Source organism: Sphaerodactylus townsendi, linkage group LG13 (assembly GCF_021028975.2).
Source record: "Sphaerodactylus townsendi isolate TG3544 linkage group LG13, MPM_Stown_v2.3, whole genome shotgun sequence".
NCBI classification, from domain to species: Eukaryota; Metazoa; Chordata; class Lepidosauria; order Squamata; family Sphaerodactylidae; genus Sphaerodactylus; species Sphaerodactylus townsendi.
This window is the reverse complement of record NC_059437.1, coordinates 14,765,848-14,782,487: the sequence shown is the minus strand read 5'-3', so window position 1 is coordinate 14,782,487 and position 16,640 is coordinate 14,765,848. Positions and strand designations below refer to the sequence as shown.

General features: G+C 46.3%; 1 protein-coding gene across 4 annotated transcripts in view; it reads left to right on the top strand.

Annotated features, from left to right (window-relative positions):
- Positions 1-8,590: 8,590 nt before the first annotated feature.
- DRP2 (dystrophin related protein 2) overlaps positions 8,591-16,640 on the top strand; it is a 73,512-nt gene continuing 65,462 nt past the window's right edge. For 2 of the 4 annotated variants that reach the window (XM_048514067.1, XM_048514066.1), the window contains exon 1: positions 8,675-8,921. The gene's annotated coding sequence lies outside the window, so the exon portion shown is untranslated. Of the gene's footprint in view, positions 8,922-16,640 lie in introns of all 4 variants that reach the window. The other 2 variants (XM_048514070.1, XM_048514065.1) reach the window with 2 other exon arrangements.

Sequence of the window (16,640 nt, the reverse complement as noted above, 5' to 3'; positions counted from 1 at the left end):
AGATGCAGGGCTGAGAGTTGTGGGTGCATCCTGGTGAACGTTGCTGTTGCCTATTTTCTGTTTTTCATGGCAGGCTTGATAGAGGATATGGAGAAGCAGTGGATGAAGGATCAGATTCTCCCTTTATAAGAGGGTGATTTTTCCTGTGTTGAAGGTGCAAATAACACATCTGGAAGCATTAATGCCTCTGGGCAGAATTAAAGCAAACTTCTCCCTATCTGCTAATTAGTGTCTTTGTGGGAAGGGAAAAGGTACTTTGCTGTCATTTTCTTTCTTTGAATTATTGGGGAGCTTTATGTCTGGTTTACTCTTACCTTTCCAGTGTGCTCCTATAAAGGAGTTAAGATTTTAGTCCCTGCCCCAGCCACTGGAATGGATGAACTGCTGTGCATTCCAGTTCTCTTGCTTCTCAAGTTGGCCTACTTCCTCACGGTTGTGCTTTGCATTTCTAATGCCATGAATAAATCAGGAGCCAAGGATTTGGAAGGGGGTCCAGCTGGAGCCACTTGGAAAACCAAACTGCTTCAAGTGACAGTTGCCGATGGGTGGCTAGCTGAGGTCCCCTAATTGCTTGTAACTAGTACAGAAGGAAATAATTTAAACCCCACTGCTTGAATGCTCCTCCAGGTCTGATGGGATGATTCTTTGTGACTTGGCTGTAGGGTTTTGTTTCCTGTCTCTGCAGCTATGTCCTGTTTTTACTTTTCTAAATCACTTTGAGCCATCAGTTCTGTCGGGATTTCTTGTGCAACACACAGGTTCTCTGGGTGTTCATGGCATGCTAGGCAAAAGAGCAGCTGAGCTAGTAAATCTTAATCTGAACTGTGACTGCAGGTAGGGGCTCACCTGATGAAATGCTTCTCCATAGACAATAAATCCCTGCATGCAGAAAACCTTTTACCTTTCTGTGAGCAGGAAGGGGCTTGCATGGATGGTCACTTAGGCACTTGTCTCCTTTGTATTGAACGTACATTCCCTCTGGTTTAGATTCTTGGTTACGCACATGTTACCCCCTCTTCAGCAGTCCCGCAGCCTTCAGATTACAGAATTCCTGTGGTTTCTGGAAGCTGTGAAAGTGTGACTTTTCCTCTTCCTTCACAAGGATAGTGAAGGAGACTAGCATGCATTTAGCTACAACCTACCAAACCTAGTTAGGGACTCTGGTCAGAAGTGGGTGCTGCCATTCCAACCAGGAGGCACAGACTTTCTGCTCTCATCAAAATCTTGACTCTAAACTCATAGCTTCTGCTATGAATTGCTCATGCCAGATCTGGGTAGTCATCTCTGCCCTTGAGAATGGATTCATCCCCAGTCCCTTGGACACCAACCCCTGAGAAATTAGTTACAGCGTAAGCATCTGAAAAGTTGTCCTGCTTCCTTCAAGTGAACTGCATGGTGATGCTGAACGCAAGTCAAAACTTCCTGACTGACTTAGCTAAGCTTACACCTACTTCTGTTTTTCCAAATGGGCCTACATATTTGAAAGCACATCAAAAACTCCTAATTGCAAGTGCTTCACTCAGTCACATCACAGTTTTGTCCTCCAGGATGATGGAGTTTGACTGAATTGAATGACAGCAAAGCTTTTCCATGTAACTTTGGGACTGGGGCTGAAAGAATTTTGGCCTAATTGCCTGCTCAGAAACCCTGACATTTTTCTTCACTTAACTCCTGCTCCACTCCTGAAAGATTTGTGCGTTGGCCATTCTGTTCTCTCTGTGAGGAGATGGCTTCATTTCCCTTTGCTAGGTCACTTGGCATACTCTTTTCCAGGATAGTCCGTGTTTGACTGACATTTTTATCAGCCCACCTATGATCCCCGTCCAGCTGAGGAATGTTGTGGACTAAGGGCGGGTTCAGAAAATCATAAACATGTTTACAGCCAGTAAAGAACAAAGTGGGCTGTGTTTCTTGTCTTGGTGGTAGAACAGAATAGAATGGAAGAGCCCCCTCCTGTTCAGGTTTCCGTGAAGGTTCTGCTTTGATGTGTAGAGTCTTACACAGTTTGCCCCACATCTTAGTGTGTCCGTTTGTTCTGCCTACCTTGCACAGGCTCTTTGGTGTTGGTATGCCTGGCATTCTTCTAAAATTCCCTTGGAAATGGTCCCACAAAGCTTTTCAAGCTAGGACGCACCCAGCAAAGCTGTGCACAAAGATAAAAAGAGTGGCTCGAGCTCAGCTGTTGGCACCCACGACAGTTCTTCAGTTTATGTATTATTTGCAGGCATTCTTCAAATGACTGACATAGGCCAGATTCCGATGCCTGCTTTTTGCACCAGCACAGGTGGTAGCATCTATTTAAGGAGTGTGCAAACTGATGAGAATAGTCGGTCCATGGGGCGATTCTGAAGGCACAAAAAGTAGTAAGCCCACAACAATCTTAAACTATTTTAAGAGTTTGGGACTCTTTAGTTTAGAGAGGGGACGTCTGAGGGGGGATATGACTGAAGTCTATAAAATTATGCATGGGGCAGAAAATGTTGACAGAACTTTTTCTCTCTCACAATACTAAAACCAGGGGGCATACAGTGAAAATGCTGGGGGGAAGAATTAGGACTAATAGAAGGAAACATTTCTTCACGCAATGCGTGGTTGATGTTTGGAATATGCTGCCACAGGAGGTGGTGATGGCCGCTAACCTGGATAGCTTTAAAAGGGGCTTGGACAGATTTATGGAGGAGAAATCGATTTATGGCTACCAATCTTGATCCTCCTTGATCTGAGGTTGCAAATGCCTTAGCAAACCAGGTGCTCGGGAGCAGCAGAAGCAAAAGACTGTGGCTTTCACATCCTGCATGTGAGCTCCCAAAGGCATCTGGTGGGTCACTGCGAGTAGCAGAGTGCTGGGCTAGATGGACTCTGGTCTGATCCAACAGGCTCTTTCTTATGTTCTTATGGTTTGGAGTGGCCAATCGGATTCTACCAAAGGGTTTAGCATCATCCCAAGTGTTTGCTTGTGCCCCTGCCCCACCCAAGAAAACTCAATTAGTGGAAAGTAGTTGTGGGATGCTGTAATTGAGAAGAAGAATTCTGTCCAGCTCTGCCAATAAGATTGTAGGTGGTTCTTTTAATAGATTTACACCATTATGTGTTTTTAAAAAAAAATTATCAACAAGAGCTTACGAGAAAAGAAAGTTAGCAGTAATAGCAATAAGAATAATAATACATTTTATTGAAAAAGAAAAGATTTTTTAAAAACGAAAGACTCATGAGAAGAAAAACAAAGATAAGGGCGAGGCTGTTTCCAAGACTTCAACAGCTAAATCACACTGCTGATTCTGGATTTTTTTTTCAGAACGAGTGGGTCTAAAATTCGGACCCATTCCAATTTAAGGTCCCAGATATCTGGGGAGGTGAGAGCCGAGAAAAACTTGCCCTACAGCTGGCAAAAACAGCCCCTATCAGCAGTGTGTAGTCTGGGAGCACTCGGAGGCTCAACCAGAGTGAAACGCCATTCCACTGGACTTTTGTCGATTTTCATCCTTGTCTTGCGGCTCCAGGGTGGCTTACAACACAGGTTGGCGAGTGTTGTTTTAGTCGTGGGTTGGTGTGGTTTGTTTTTGCTGATTTTTGTTAAAAGAGGAGCCATCTGATGAGTCTTCTTCAGTGTGGTGGGTCTTCCCAGTAAAGAGGAGTCACTTGACGGGTCTTCTCAGAAGTGGTGGTTGGTGGTGTTGCTGGTGCTTTTTTCAGATGGACATTCAGTTCTAAGGGAAGGGTCTACAGGCTCTACATGCAGACTGTCCTAGGGTCAGCCCTAACCACCACTGGAAACAGATATTGAGAGAGGCCTTTGACTAGGAATACAAGATTGGCAGTTGGAATATATACTGCTAAGCTGATTGGATCAAGGGCCTCACTTGGTAATAAGTGGCTTCATGTCTTGGAGAGTTCCTTCAGCATCGGCACCACCGGTCAGTGGCATCCTATGGCACAAGCAAGCTTGAAAGCTGGGCTCAGTCCCCTGTACAGCAAGGATTTTGAGTGCTACCACTCTGTTTCTTTCATATTAGCAAACTGGGAGACATATAAGCAAGCTGGAAGAAGGAACTCTGTCCTTGGACTGCAAATGGTTCTCCATACACCACCATTTTGTGGTTCTACAGAACATGTTCTACGTGCTGTCAAGAAATACAAACAGTATATCTGAGGGAGAGGGGCTGGGATGGCAGCTGCACTCATTTTACATAACTAACATGCATGCTGTTTACATATGACGTGGCCAATTGGCCGTGGTAGCAGAGGCTGATGGGAATTGTAGTCCATGAACATCTGAAGTGCCAGAGTTGGACACCTCTGTACTAGAGTGATTACAGAAACCATACATGACTAAGCTTATATTTGCTGAAGCTGCATACTTAACATATGAATGCATGAACAGGAAAGAATGCTTTGCTTTCAGGTGATGTGTATGTAGTGTAGCCAGCGCCACCTTTAAAGAAGCATTCTCACATAGGCAGGGATGCCTCTTCTAAGAAGCCTGATTGTCTTTTTAAAAAAACTAATAAGTACAGCAGAACCTCGGTTTTCGTTGGTAATCCGTCCAAAAAGAATCAATGAAAACCGAAACGGATGAAAAACTTTTCCATAGGAATCAATGTAAATCCAATTAATCCATTCTAGGAACTCCCAAAAACATACCAAAAACCTTCTCATCTGAAGATGGTGGCGCGTTACCTGCTGAGCTGAGCTCCTGGATAACCCTAAGTAATTGCTGCTTAGGTTTTTTTTTTATCTTGGCTGTTTTTGTTGAGACAATTGCTTTCATCATACGGTCTCACTGCGTGTTTATTCAGGCTTAATAACACTAGGACCAGCTTCAGAGCCAGTGGACCAATGTCGCACCAGAAAGCTGTCCCAAGAGGTCTGTTTCTGAAATGGGGCAAGACATTGTCATTAAACAAGTTGCAGACACGTCCCGCAACAGCTTCGTCCGGTTGATTTTTCTCCACAAACCCCTGCCCCTTACTGCAAATTGATGAAAACTGAGGCAAATCAATGAAAACTGACAAATTTTTCACTGAAAAAATAGATGAAAACCGAAACCGTTGAAAACCGAAATTCCACTGTACTTAGCATTATTATTACTTTTAAAAATAGGTTTGGAAGGACGTAACTGCCTATGAACATAACATGCATGCTGGTGGGCCACTGCGAGTAGCAGAGAGCTGGATTAGATGGACTCTGGTCTGATCCAGCTGGCTTGTTCTTATGTTCTTATGAACTGACTGATAATTCTAAACACAATAATTCCAATCTAAGCCTATTGAGAGCCAGCATGGTGTAGCGGTTAAGAGTGGCAGGCTGTAATCTGGAGATCCAGGTTCAATTCCCCACACCTCCACATGAAGCCTGCTGGGTGACCTTGGGCCAGTCACAGTTCTCTCAGAACTCTCTCAGCCCATACAGAGACAAGCAATGGTGAACTACCTTGAAACCCCTGCTGGGACACGTCATAATTCAGCTGTGACTTCACAGTACTTTACACACATTTTATTATTCCAGTAGTTTTTGTCATAAATGAACAGCACTTGAGATCTGGAAACTAAACAGTGCTCCCTGCAATCCTTCCAGCTGCCCATTTCTGTTTTAGTAGAAATGCAGAAGATCCAACAGATACTTTCTCACCCATCCCAATGCCACTCGTGGCCGAAAAAGCTGCCCCTGAATATTTTATGCCTGTCACTGTAGATATTAATAGCGAAGGCAAACTGCCCGGGGGGGGGGGGTGTAGTTTGACACACTTCTAATCATCTGATGCTGAAATACATCAGGTGGTTGGTTCTTGTCTTAAAAACCCTATGTGGTTGCCATAATTCAATTATGAGTTGATATTTTCCACCACCATCAAGCCCACTGATATTAGTGCGCTTAGACTGGTGTTGCTCTACATAGGACTGTACATTTAGAGTTACAGCCCTGTGATGCACCTGTGGTTTTGCATTTTGGCAGTTCAGACTTCTTGTTTTTAGAGGGGAGAGTGCATGTTTTGGTCAGGAAAAAGGAGCAGAGAGATGATTCAACCTTTCAGTACGGGATTTCTGGTGCTGACAACATACATTTGTTTCCCCCTGATTTTGGGAAGCTCTTTTAAGAAACTGGATGGGTGAGGATTAGCTTCTTTGCTTCAGGCCAGTCATTACCAAAGGTACAATTAGCACTGAAGCATTTGAAGACCGTTAGGCGGTGTTCAATTTATGCAAGAAGCTGAACGTATGAACTGCCTAATAAGACAACTGGCTTCATTTAGCTTGGTGCCTCCTCTGTATGGATCATGAAAAGCTATGGTTGGTTTTAAAAGAAACGGGTGTGCCACAACAGCTGATGCTTCTTGTTAGGACAGAATATGGAGAAACAGAATGGTTTCCAGCTGGCAAAGGTGTCCAACGAGGATGGATTTTATTTCCCTATCTGTTCAAAGTGTATGCAGAACACATCATAAAGAAAGCTGGATTAGATTTAGAAGAAGGTGATGTGAAAATTAATGGTAGGAATGTGAACAATTTGAGATATGCCGATAATTCCGCATCGCTAGCAGAAAATAGCGAAGACTGGAAATTATTCCTGATAAACGTTAAAGCAGAAAGTGCCAAAGCATGATTATAGCTGAACATCAAAGAGACAAAGGTAATGACTATGCGGAAATTACACTACTTTAACCATTTCAATTTCTTCATTATCACCCTTGAAGTTTTTCTGTTCCTTAACTCCATCATCAGCTAAAAAGGAGAGACTAATCAAGAAAGCAGAAGGAAGTTGAGATTGGGAAAGGCAGCCATGAATGACCCTTGCGTGTAAGGATGTGTCACTGGTGACCAGGATCGAGATAATTCGTACTGCAATATTCCCCATTGCTATGTGTGGGTGTGAAAGTTGGAAACTGGGGGGAAAAACTGATGTGAAGAAAGTTGATTAATTTAAAATGAAGTGTTGGGAGGACAGTTTTCATGGACTGCCAAAAAGATAGATGTGGGTTTTAGATCAAATCAAGCTCGCACTCCTCCCAAGAGGCTAAAATTGAGGCTGTCATGCTTTGCTGAAATTATGAGACTGAAAGATTCACAGGAAGAGACAATAATGCCAGGAAAGTTAAATGCAACAAGCAAGGAGGAAGACCCAAACAGAGATGGATTGACTCAATCACAGTCACAGCCTCCATTAATGATACAACATTTTGGAGACCATTAATTCACAGGGGCGCTGCAAGTCAGAAGTAACTTGATAGCACTTAACGCACATGAAATTTCCTTGATAGCCAGTAATGTGGTCCCACGACCAAAGCCTGTTCTGTACACCAAAGCAAAGATACAACTTGTGCCTGGTATTTAGGTTGTTGGCAACCCTGAAGGGGGGAAAAATCCCTGTCCTTTTGATAGAGGCGGAGAGTGTAGTGGTGGGCAGCCAAAGCTTTCATTGCCTGGTTGGGGGTCAATAACATTCCCTGGTAAATAATATTCTGGCTGTTGTGGGTTTTCTGGGCTGTGTCCTGTTTTTTGCTCCTAAAGGAGAGAAACAAATCTTACTGTGACATGTTTGATGCCAGCCACAGACGCCAGACCATGATCACACAGCCCGGAAAACTCAAAACAGCCAGTTGATTCCAACCATGAAAGCCTTTATTTTATTTATTTATACTTTACATTTACATTTATTTATACTTTACATTTATGCCAATCTCCCGAAGAACTAAAGACAGCTTTACATATCAATATATAGTAAAACAATACAAAAATACAAGATATAAGATATCTTTGAGAATACAAATAATGTTCCATTAAACCTTCAGTAAGAGGGCAGGATTGTTTTTTCCAGGTAGTTGACAAACCATTAGGGATCATCCACCCACAGTGGTCTGCTATCTGCCCATTACAGAAAAGTGTTTACATTGCCTTCTATGGTATTTGCAGGCATGGGTTTTTGACCCCCACACCCCCCAAAAAAAACTCTCACTTTTTTCCCTATAAACTGCCTTTTCTTTCTGACAGGGAATGGGCAGAGGTTGAGGGAAGACGGCAGACAGCACCTATATCTCTTGCATGTTCAGCTTTCATTACAAAAAACAACAACAAATGAGTAGCAAGTAACTAGTCCCTCTTGGCTGTGGGGAAACAAAGCAATCTTTGAGGGGCTGTTCTGTCCCGTGGCTTGCTGAGAAGCAAATCTCCTCACTTCCCAAATGGTCTGATCAACTTGGGTGAAAAAGACCGGGATAACAATAATTTCTAGGCACACATTTATACATTTTATTGCAATCAAGTTCTGGGAATACTTCAACACCTTCCAACAGTTTAAGCTACCGGCGGTTGCAGCGATACCTCCTGGCCTTAAATTCCTCACCAAAATGCTTCTTGCAAGAAGCCTGCAGGTTGCCAACGGTTAGATCAGGCGTGCTCCTGTGCTGGTGTGTGTCACTTTGTGTGTTTGTGTGTGTGTGTGTGTGTGTCCTTCTGCGTGCTAAGCACAAATTCCGAGGGCGAATTGTTGCATAACCGCCAGATTTGGGGGTGGGGAGGTGGGAATTACCTGTAGGATTTCGACGGGCCGTTACAGGCACAGGAGCCCTGCCAGAATAAAAGCTGGCCCCTCTGCAGTAGGTAAGGGCGGTGGGTGTGCAGGCAACGGAGCCTCTCGCGTATTCACGTGTCCCCGAGCCGAAGGAGGGGAGCCGGGGTGGGGGACCACGCAGAGGGGGCCCGCCACGCTGGGGGTCGGTCCTTCCTCCTCCTCGTCCTCCGGGCGCGTCTCTCCGGCTCGCTGCGGTTCCTCTCCCCATCTCGCCTGCTGGCGCCCTGGGTTCGCGCCCCGCGATCTGCCGGATCTCCCTCCTCCCGCGGCTCGATCCCCCGAGGATGTGATCGGCGCCTCTCGGGCGCGGGGAGGGACCATCAGCCGCGTCTCCCCCCAGCAGAAGGAGTGGCAAGGTAGGCCCACCGATGCTGAGGGTGGGGGGGGGGAAGCTTGACAAAGGCGCCCCCCCCGCCCGCTCCATCTCCCACCCCCCTCGCCGTGGGTGCGTCTCCCCAGCTCCGAGATTCACCTTGGCATCCCTGCCCCCCTCCCTTGCAGACGTGCCCCGCATTTGTCCTTCCCTGGTGTTTTTGGGGGGAGGGGGCATCTGCCCTTTCCGATGAGTGACAGGTTTGCATGGATTTGCGGGGAGGGCTGGGGATCCTGTTGAGCCGTGACTTGCCCTCCCCTCCCCCTCCGCCCCCCCTCCCGGGTCTCTCCAGAGTTGGGGGGTGGGGGGAAAACCCGCTTGCAAAGTGATAGCCTGGGATGGGGAGGGCCTAACTTTGTTGAACATCTGGCTCCACAAAGGCATCTGGGGCATCCTTTTCAGACGAAATTGACACAGGGAAATTGACACAGGAGGAAAGGTGAGTGTCACGGGAAGGTGAAAGGGATAGGGGGCAGGAGAGGACAGAGGAACTTGTGTCCCCCCCCCCCCCCGATGCCAACAGTGTCCCCAGCATGAGTTTGGTCACTGCCCTCCCCCAAAGGTGGCCATCAGACAGTGAAAGAGAATAGAAGATGCAAAGGAAGGGGGTGGGCTTTGGACTGAGGAACACCTTTCAATTAGAGGAGGAGGAGGAGCCAAATTGGGGTGGGGCCAGACCTGCTCTTGGTGTGACACTGCCTTGTAGCTTGTCAGATTGTGGGTCCCTCTCTGTCAAGGTTGTCTTCTCCAGCAGCAGGTCTCCCAGGCCAGGCAGAGATCTTTCCTTAACATCTGGTTCCCCCTGACCTGTAGATGCTAGCCCCACTCAATATTTGTAGGATGTTCAGCAGTGTCTATGAGAACTGTTTTGTTATGATCATCTCAGAAACGACCTTGTGATGGTTTGTGGTGACGTTAGCCTGATTCAAACGTGCGTTCTTGGTACCTGCTTTCCCACTATCCTGACTGATGAAGGGTTTTTACCAGCTTGAAAGCTGGCGTGCTGTTTTGTGTTATTGTGGTTGGCCCCATGAGAAGGTGTCGCATGGATTTTTGTCTCTGGTTCTTTGTATGCGGCCCTGTTAAATTGTTTATCACAATAGCTACTCGGGGTGTGGAATTGTGGAGCGGGCCAGAGATACAAATGCCTGTGATCCCACAGACAAGGGACAGGTGTGACCAAGAGTCAATCTCCTCAATGACAATATCGTCTCCTCAGAAGTTGCTGCCTAGGCCAAACAAACAGGGAGCCAAGTGAGGTGATGGCCGACTGTATCCCCTAATGCTCAAAATGCTAAAAGCAAGGTCTTGAGCCATGCAAAACACTGTCAGACAGGTTCTAAGCAATAGCATTGTTGAATATCTAGCACACTCTCTCTTTTTAATATCTTCTCCCACCAGGAACATCAGTCTTTAACCTGTGCCTGCGTTAATTGCATATATGGAAGTGGGGGGGGGGGGGGCGGGGGGGGGAAGTGTGTAAAAGGGGGGCGGGATGGGAAGCTTCAGACTGGAAATATAAAACATTGAGATTGCAAATGATCTTTTCAATAATGGCAGATGTATGGTTTCCAGCGATGAGCCGGTGTGGTGGTGGTGTTTGGTGTTGTTGTTAGAGGGTCCACAGACCATTTTAATCAGTCTTTGCAACAGCCTTGGAAGGTAGGTTAAAGCGAATGTTGGGAGGATGTCTGGCACTGGAGAGCTCTTTTCCGTGAGCCTCGCGGTGGCGTTTCCCATCAGCTCCTGAGCTCAACCCCCTGTTTGCATTAGTGGGGTCCATTTAGATTGCAAAGAATCTCACAGGAGCCTTGTTTATTTTGGTACCCTTTAATACCACTTTTCCTCAGAGGATTTCAGGATGTTATGCGTCATTCTTCCCTCCTCCGCTTCTATCCTCACAACAATCCGGTGAGGTCAGTTATGCGGTGAGGGACGTACAGTGATCTTCATGGCGGAGTCAGGATTTAAGCTTAGCCTTTCCAGAGCCTGGTCTGACATTCCGACTGTTACATCCTGGGGTTAGGACCGTCATTAGGCAGAGTACAACATGACTACAGAGTGTTTTCTGTGTACTGAAGGAAAAACACACAGGGAAGAGTTCCTCTTTCCTTCTTGCTCCTCCATCAAACCAATGCCTTGCAAATCTAACTTCACAGTTCTTGCATATAAAACCCACACCCCTTAGGTTGTATCAGATGTTTTCCAACCCTGAACTGCTGTAAATCCTGCTTTTCAAGCCCCACTTTCCACAGTTTATCAGCTCAGTGGTAGAGCACAAGAGATTTGCATGCCAAAGGTCCCATGATCAGTCCCTCTTTGGTTGGATCTGAGGTGCAGCAGGGATTGAAAAATTCTTCTCTGCCTGAGACCGTAGAGACCAGAAACGGACCAATGGTCTACCTTGCATTAAGCTACTTTCGTAAGAGCTTTGGCCAGGAATTTCCCACATACTTGCAACTGCAGCCTGAAGCCTAGAAATATGTGTTTTTAAACGAAAGCCGTGATTGTTCAGGATGCTTACTGCTTGGAGTGCTAACTTTGTTGGCGTGACTACAACAGGGCCAGTTCTACTACTTTTGAGGCTCAATACTTGCTAAGGATAACATACTGACCTCTCCTGCCTATTTATAGTCAATCCAGACATGTGTCTCAAAGGTCCTACTTGAAAACTGGGTCTGGCAACTTTGCTAGTGTGTGCTAGATTCTGAAGTGGTTGAGGAAAACATCTGGAGATTGGGGACAGTCCCTGGTGAGGGCTGAGTTTGAGAAGGGGAAAGGGTTCACCCTTCAAAGCTGCCATCTCCTCCAAGGAAACTGATCTCTGTAACCTGAAGACAGGGCTGGATCTACTAATAGGCTCGACAGGCCGAAGCCTAGAGCCTCAAAATCTAGGGGATCTCCAACCAAGGTGTATCATATTTTTGACTCTGCCATAGGCCTTTCTTTCACACGCTGTCATAACGCACTGTCGTCTCTAAGCAACCCTTCAAAGTTCGGTTGCAGCAAAAGTTTTTCACAGTGTTAATTTTCACATTTATGCATTTTTTAAAAAATCCCTACATTATTTAACAATAACATCTTATGTCCTTTAGAGGAGGAATTGTGAACTGCAGAATTTTTAAACACCTGCCATCATTCTTGACTTTACTCAGTTTTGTTTAAAACATTCTTCCGTCTTCCTCCAGTCAGTCATGAGGGTGGGAGATTTGGGGGGGGGGGGGGTCCAACAAGTGGGCCTCTCTTTATCTGAATCTGGCACTGCTTGGAGATCAGTTGTGAGAACTCCAAGGCCCACCTGGAGATTGTGTCACAAGTAGGGATACCTGGTTTGAGGAATTACTAGAGATTTTGAGAGTAGGGCTTGGGGGTCTGCAACCTGCGGCTCTCCAGATGTTCATGGACTACACTTCTCATCAGCCCCTGCCAATTGGCCATGCTGGCAGGGCCTGATGGGAATTGTAGCCCATGAACATCTGGAGAACCGCAGGTTGCAGACCCCTTGGGGAAGGCAGAGTTTGGGGAGAGGAAAGGAGGAGGAGGAGTTTGGATTTATATCCCACCTTTCTCTCCTGTAAGGAGACTCAAGGTGACTTACAAGCTCCTTTCCCTTCCTCTCCCCACAACAGACACCTTGTGAGATAGGTGGAGCTGAGAGAGTTCCGAAGAACTGTGACTAGCCCAAGGACACCTAGTAGTAATGTAGGAGTGGGGAAATACATCTGGTTCACCAGACAAGCCTCTTCCACTCAGGTGGAGGAATGGGGAATCGACCCTGGTTCTTCAGATTAGAATCCATTTACTCTTAACCACTGCACCACATTGGCATTAGACATTAGCAGTATATGATGACATAAAAATATACCCTCCAAAGCTGCTAATTTCTCCAGCAGAACTGATCTCTGCATCCCAGGGATCAGCTGTAATCCTAAAAAAAATCTCCAGCTACCCCCTGGAGGTTGGCAACTGTGATTGTTTGGAAGTTCAGTTCGCTGCATTTCTGGATTATTTCTTTCCATGATGTTTTTATCCGAGAATAATCCGGTGAGGTGGATCAGAGTACAGGGGAGACGGCTGGTCCAAGCGATCTTCACGGCTCAGTGGAATTTGCAGCTGGATTTCCTCTTACTCCGGTATTCTAGCCGCTGTGTTACAGCAACCCTCTTAGTTTCCCCTTGGCGGAGATATGTAAAAAACATCTCTGGGCGATCTCGTGATGATGCGGTGTAAAAGATTTTTAGTGGGCAACTTTGAGCCACCTATTCCTTTAAGGACTCCGTGTTAGCGTAGCAACCTCGATGTGACGAAGCTAACAAGTTTAAATGAACGGGCTGCAACCACCGAGCCTAAGTTTCCTCAAAAAAAATACAATGAATTTTTGCAAGTAGTGAGAGTTGAGAAGAATGCTTTTCGGGCACGTTGCCAAAGGTAGAACTACAAAGCAGCGTTGTAAATCCTGGCTAACGAGGCAGAGCAGGCCAGAAGAATCCAGTCTTCAAACTCGGCTGTTTTCAAAGGTGTAAGAAAGATTGAGGCAAGGGTGTCAGCACAGAGTGAAAAATGGCTTGGTCCCCTTTCATTGCTGGCGCTGCTGCAGAAGTCTTAGGTGCTGGTTAAATATTTGGGGGAAAGGGAAGAAAAGTAGGAATGCCAAACACGTATGTAGACCAGTTCTTGGTCCCACGCCGCCAGCTGAAAGAGTGTGAACTTGGGACAATGCTTAAGAAGAAGAAGAGTTTGGATTTATACCCCACCTTTCTCTCCTGTAAGGAGACTCAAGGTGGCTTACAAACTCCTTTCCATTCCACTCCCCACAACAGATAGCTTGTGAGGCAGGTGGGGCTGAGAGAGTTCCAAAGAACTGTGACTAGAGGCCCAAGGTCACCCAGCAGGAATGTAGGAGTGCAAAAACACATCTGGTTCACCAGACAAGCCTCTGCCACTCAATCAAACCCAGTTCTCCAGATTAGAATGCCCCTTCTGTTAACCACTACGCCACTCTGGCTCTGGATGATTGTGGGAGCAAAGGCTGGGTGATTGTGGGAGCAGTCATAGTAGTTGGCACTAAGGTTGCCAACCTCCAGGAAGTGGCTGGAGATCTCCCACTATTAATAGAGATCTGCTCATCTGGAGAAAACAGTCATTTTGGAAGGTGGACACAATGACATTATATCCCACTGAATGGCTCCACACTCAAATTCTCCAAGTGTCTCCCAACCTGGAGCTGGCAATTCTATGTGAAATTAAAAAAATGGGTGTCAAGGTAAAGCAAAAGGGGTGTGCATAACTCCTGGCCATTGTTTTTAACCTAACCACTGTGATTACTGTCCTTCCAGGGCCCAAGTTATAGATGTAAACCTCTTCTCTTACCTAGCACCCAGGCACTTCTAGGAACCTTGCACACCTGGTCATACTGATTGCAGATATTCTACTCCATCTGCCCTCTTCCTGCATATGGTAGTGCTTCACCAGGAAACTGACAGCTGCAAGGAGGGTGTCAGTTAGGGGACTAGGAGATCTCCTAGGATCACAACTGATCTCCAGACTACAGAGATCAGTGCCCTTGGAGAAAATGGCTGCTTTAGAGGGCATCCTCTATTGCAGGGGTGTCAAACTCGTGGCCCTCCAGATGTTCATGAACTACAATTCCCATCAGTCCCTCCCAACATGAGCATTGGCTATACTGGCAAGGGCTGATGGGAATTGTGGTTCATTAACATCTGGAGGGCCGCGAGTTTGACACCTGTGCTCTATTGCATTATATCCCACTGAGGTCCTTCCCCTTCCCAGACCCTGCCCTCCCCGGGCTCCACTCCCAGATCTCCAGGCATTTCTCAGTCTGAAGCTGGAAATTCTAGCAGTGGCTAACCTTGAACAGCAGGTGGTACTGGGGCAATGGCTATTGGGACTGTGAAGAAAAGAAACTTGGCCGTTATCAGAGGTCAAAGAAAATAAGATCTCCAAAGGTTTGTGACTCTGACATGGGATTGTTTGGGGGGGCATTCAGTTGAGGCCTTAGCAAGTGAACCAATTTGGACGCTGTGGTGTCCGAGGAGGCCCAAGGTGCCTCATTCAACCCTCCTACAGTAAAAGATAAAAAATGTAGCATTCATTCTTTATCAAGTGCTCTAAAAACAAGGTGCCGTATGGGAAGCCAAGCCTTCAAAAACTAGGCCACCTGAAGAAATCGGCATGCGTGAGTGCAGGAGCCTGGAAATTTTGCTGTTGCTTCGTCTTCTTTCAATAACATAACAGCAGTTGTTGTGGCGGTGAGCTTCCCCGAGGGAATCTGTCATGAAAGTCCAGCGCCTGGAGCAGAACCCTTGCTTAGCGAGACCCATTAAGGCTTTTTTGTCAGACGGAATTTTTTGTATCTGTAATAGGCTGGTTGCCCCCGTTAGCAGTAGGCACAGCTTGAATAGCCAAGGACAAAAACCTGAGCAGAAAGGCCATTCCAGTTGCTTAAAACTGTATAACACGGCACTTGCACCTTGCTTAATGCCTCAGCAAAAGCACCTTGTAAACACACACACACACAGTTTATTAATCAACAGATGTGCTTCACTGTGAAATCACTTTGGGGTTCTGCCCACAGATTTCCCTAAAATGAATGGAGCTAAAACTATACTGCTGATGTTGGGCATCTCCCATTTATTTCTGTGGGGTTTCTACAGGAAGCTTCTTCCAGGAGCAGCAGTGGCGTAGGAGGTTAAGAGCTCGTGTATCTAATCTGGAGGAACCGGGTTTGATCCCCAGCTCTGCCGCCTGAGCTGTGGAGGCTTATCTGGGGAATTCAGATTAGCCTGTGCACTCCCACACATGCCAGCTGGGTGACCTTGGGCTAGTCACAGCTTCTCGGATCTCTCTCAGCCCCACCTACTTCACAGGGTGTGTGTTGTGAGGGGGGAAGGGCAAGGAGATTGTAAGCCCCTTTGAGTCTCCTGCAGGAGAGAAAGGGGGGATATAAATCCAAACTCCTACTCCTCCTCCAGTGGGTTGTGGCTCAGAACTCTCTCTTTCTCCGTTGCCCTTAATGTTGTCCAAACTCTGCCTCTCAACACAATCGCTTTTGTTGGAAACTGCTTGCCGACTTCATTTTTTTTCTCCCATTTGTGCATACTTTCCAAGTGTGTCATGCAGCCTGGAAAATACCTCTTTTTCGCATAGGACAATTTCACTGGCCCTAGGACCGTGAAACTGGCAAGATTTCTTTATACGCCTACATGTACATATCTATCTACTGGAGGTTGTGGTGCATGACTGGGTCAGAGGAATGCACAACCTTTCCTAAAAATATAAAGAGCAAAACCCAGGAAATATCAAGGATGTCACTGAGCATGGGAGAGGAGGCAAGATTAGGGTGGTTCATACTTATTTCTTGTGAGCGTGATTTGCTTTTAGGGCTATTGGCTATGCTTCTGCTTCTGAGCAGAGAATCATAGTATTTTCAGCCTTTTAAGCTTTCAACAGCACAGGGATGTGTTGATGGCAGATCTGGGTAGTTTGTTATATCACAGGCACTGTCCACTTGAAATTGAGTGTTTCAGGCTTCCATTGGACAGTGCCTGTGACATCACAAACTACCCAAATCTGTCATCAACCTATTCCTGTGCTGTTTGAATGCTTAAAAGGCTGAAAACCCTATGCTGGTCCATTCAAATACAGGAGCACAGCCAATAGCTTTTTCTAAAGAAATGTGCTG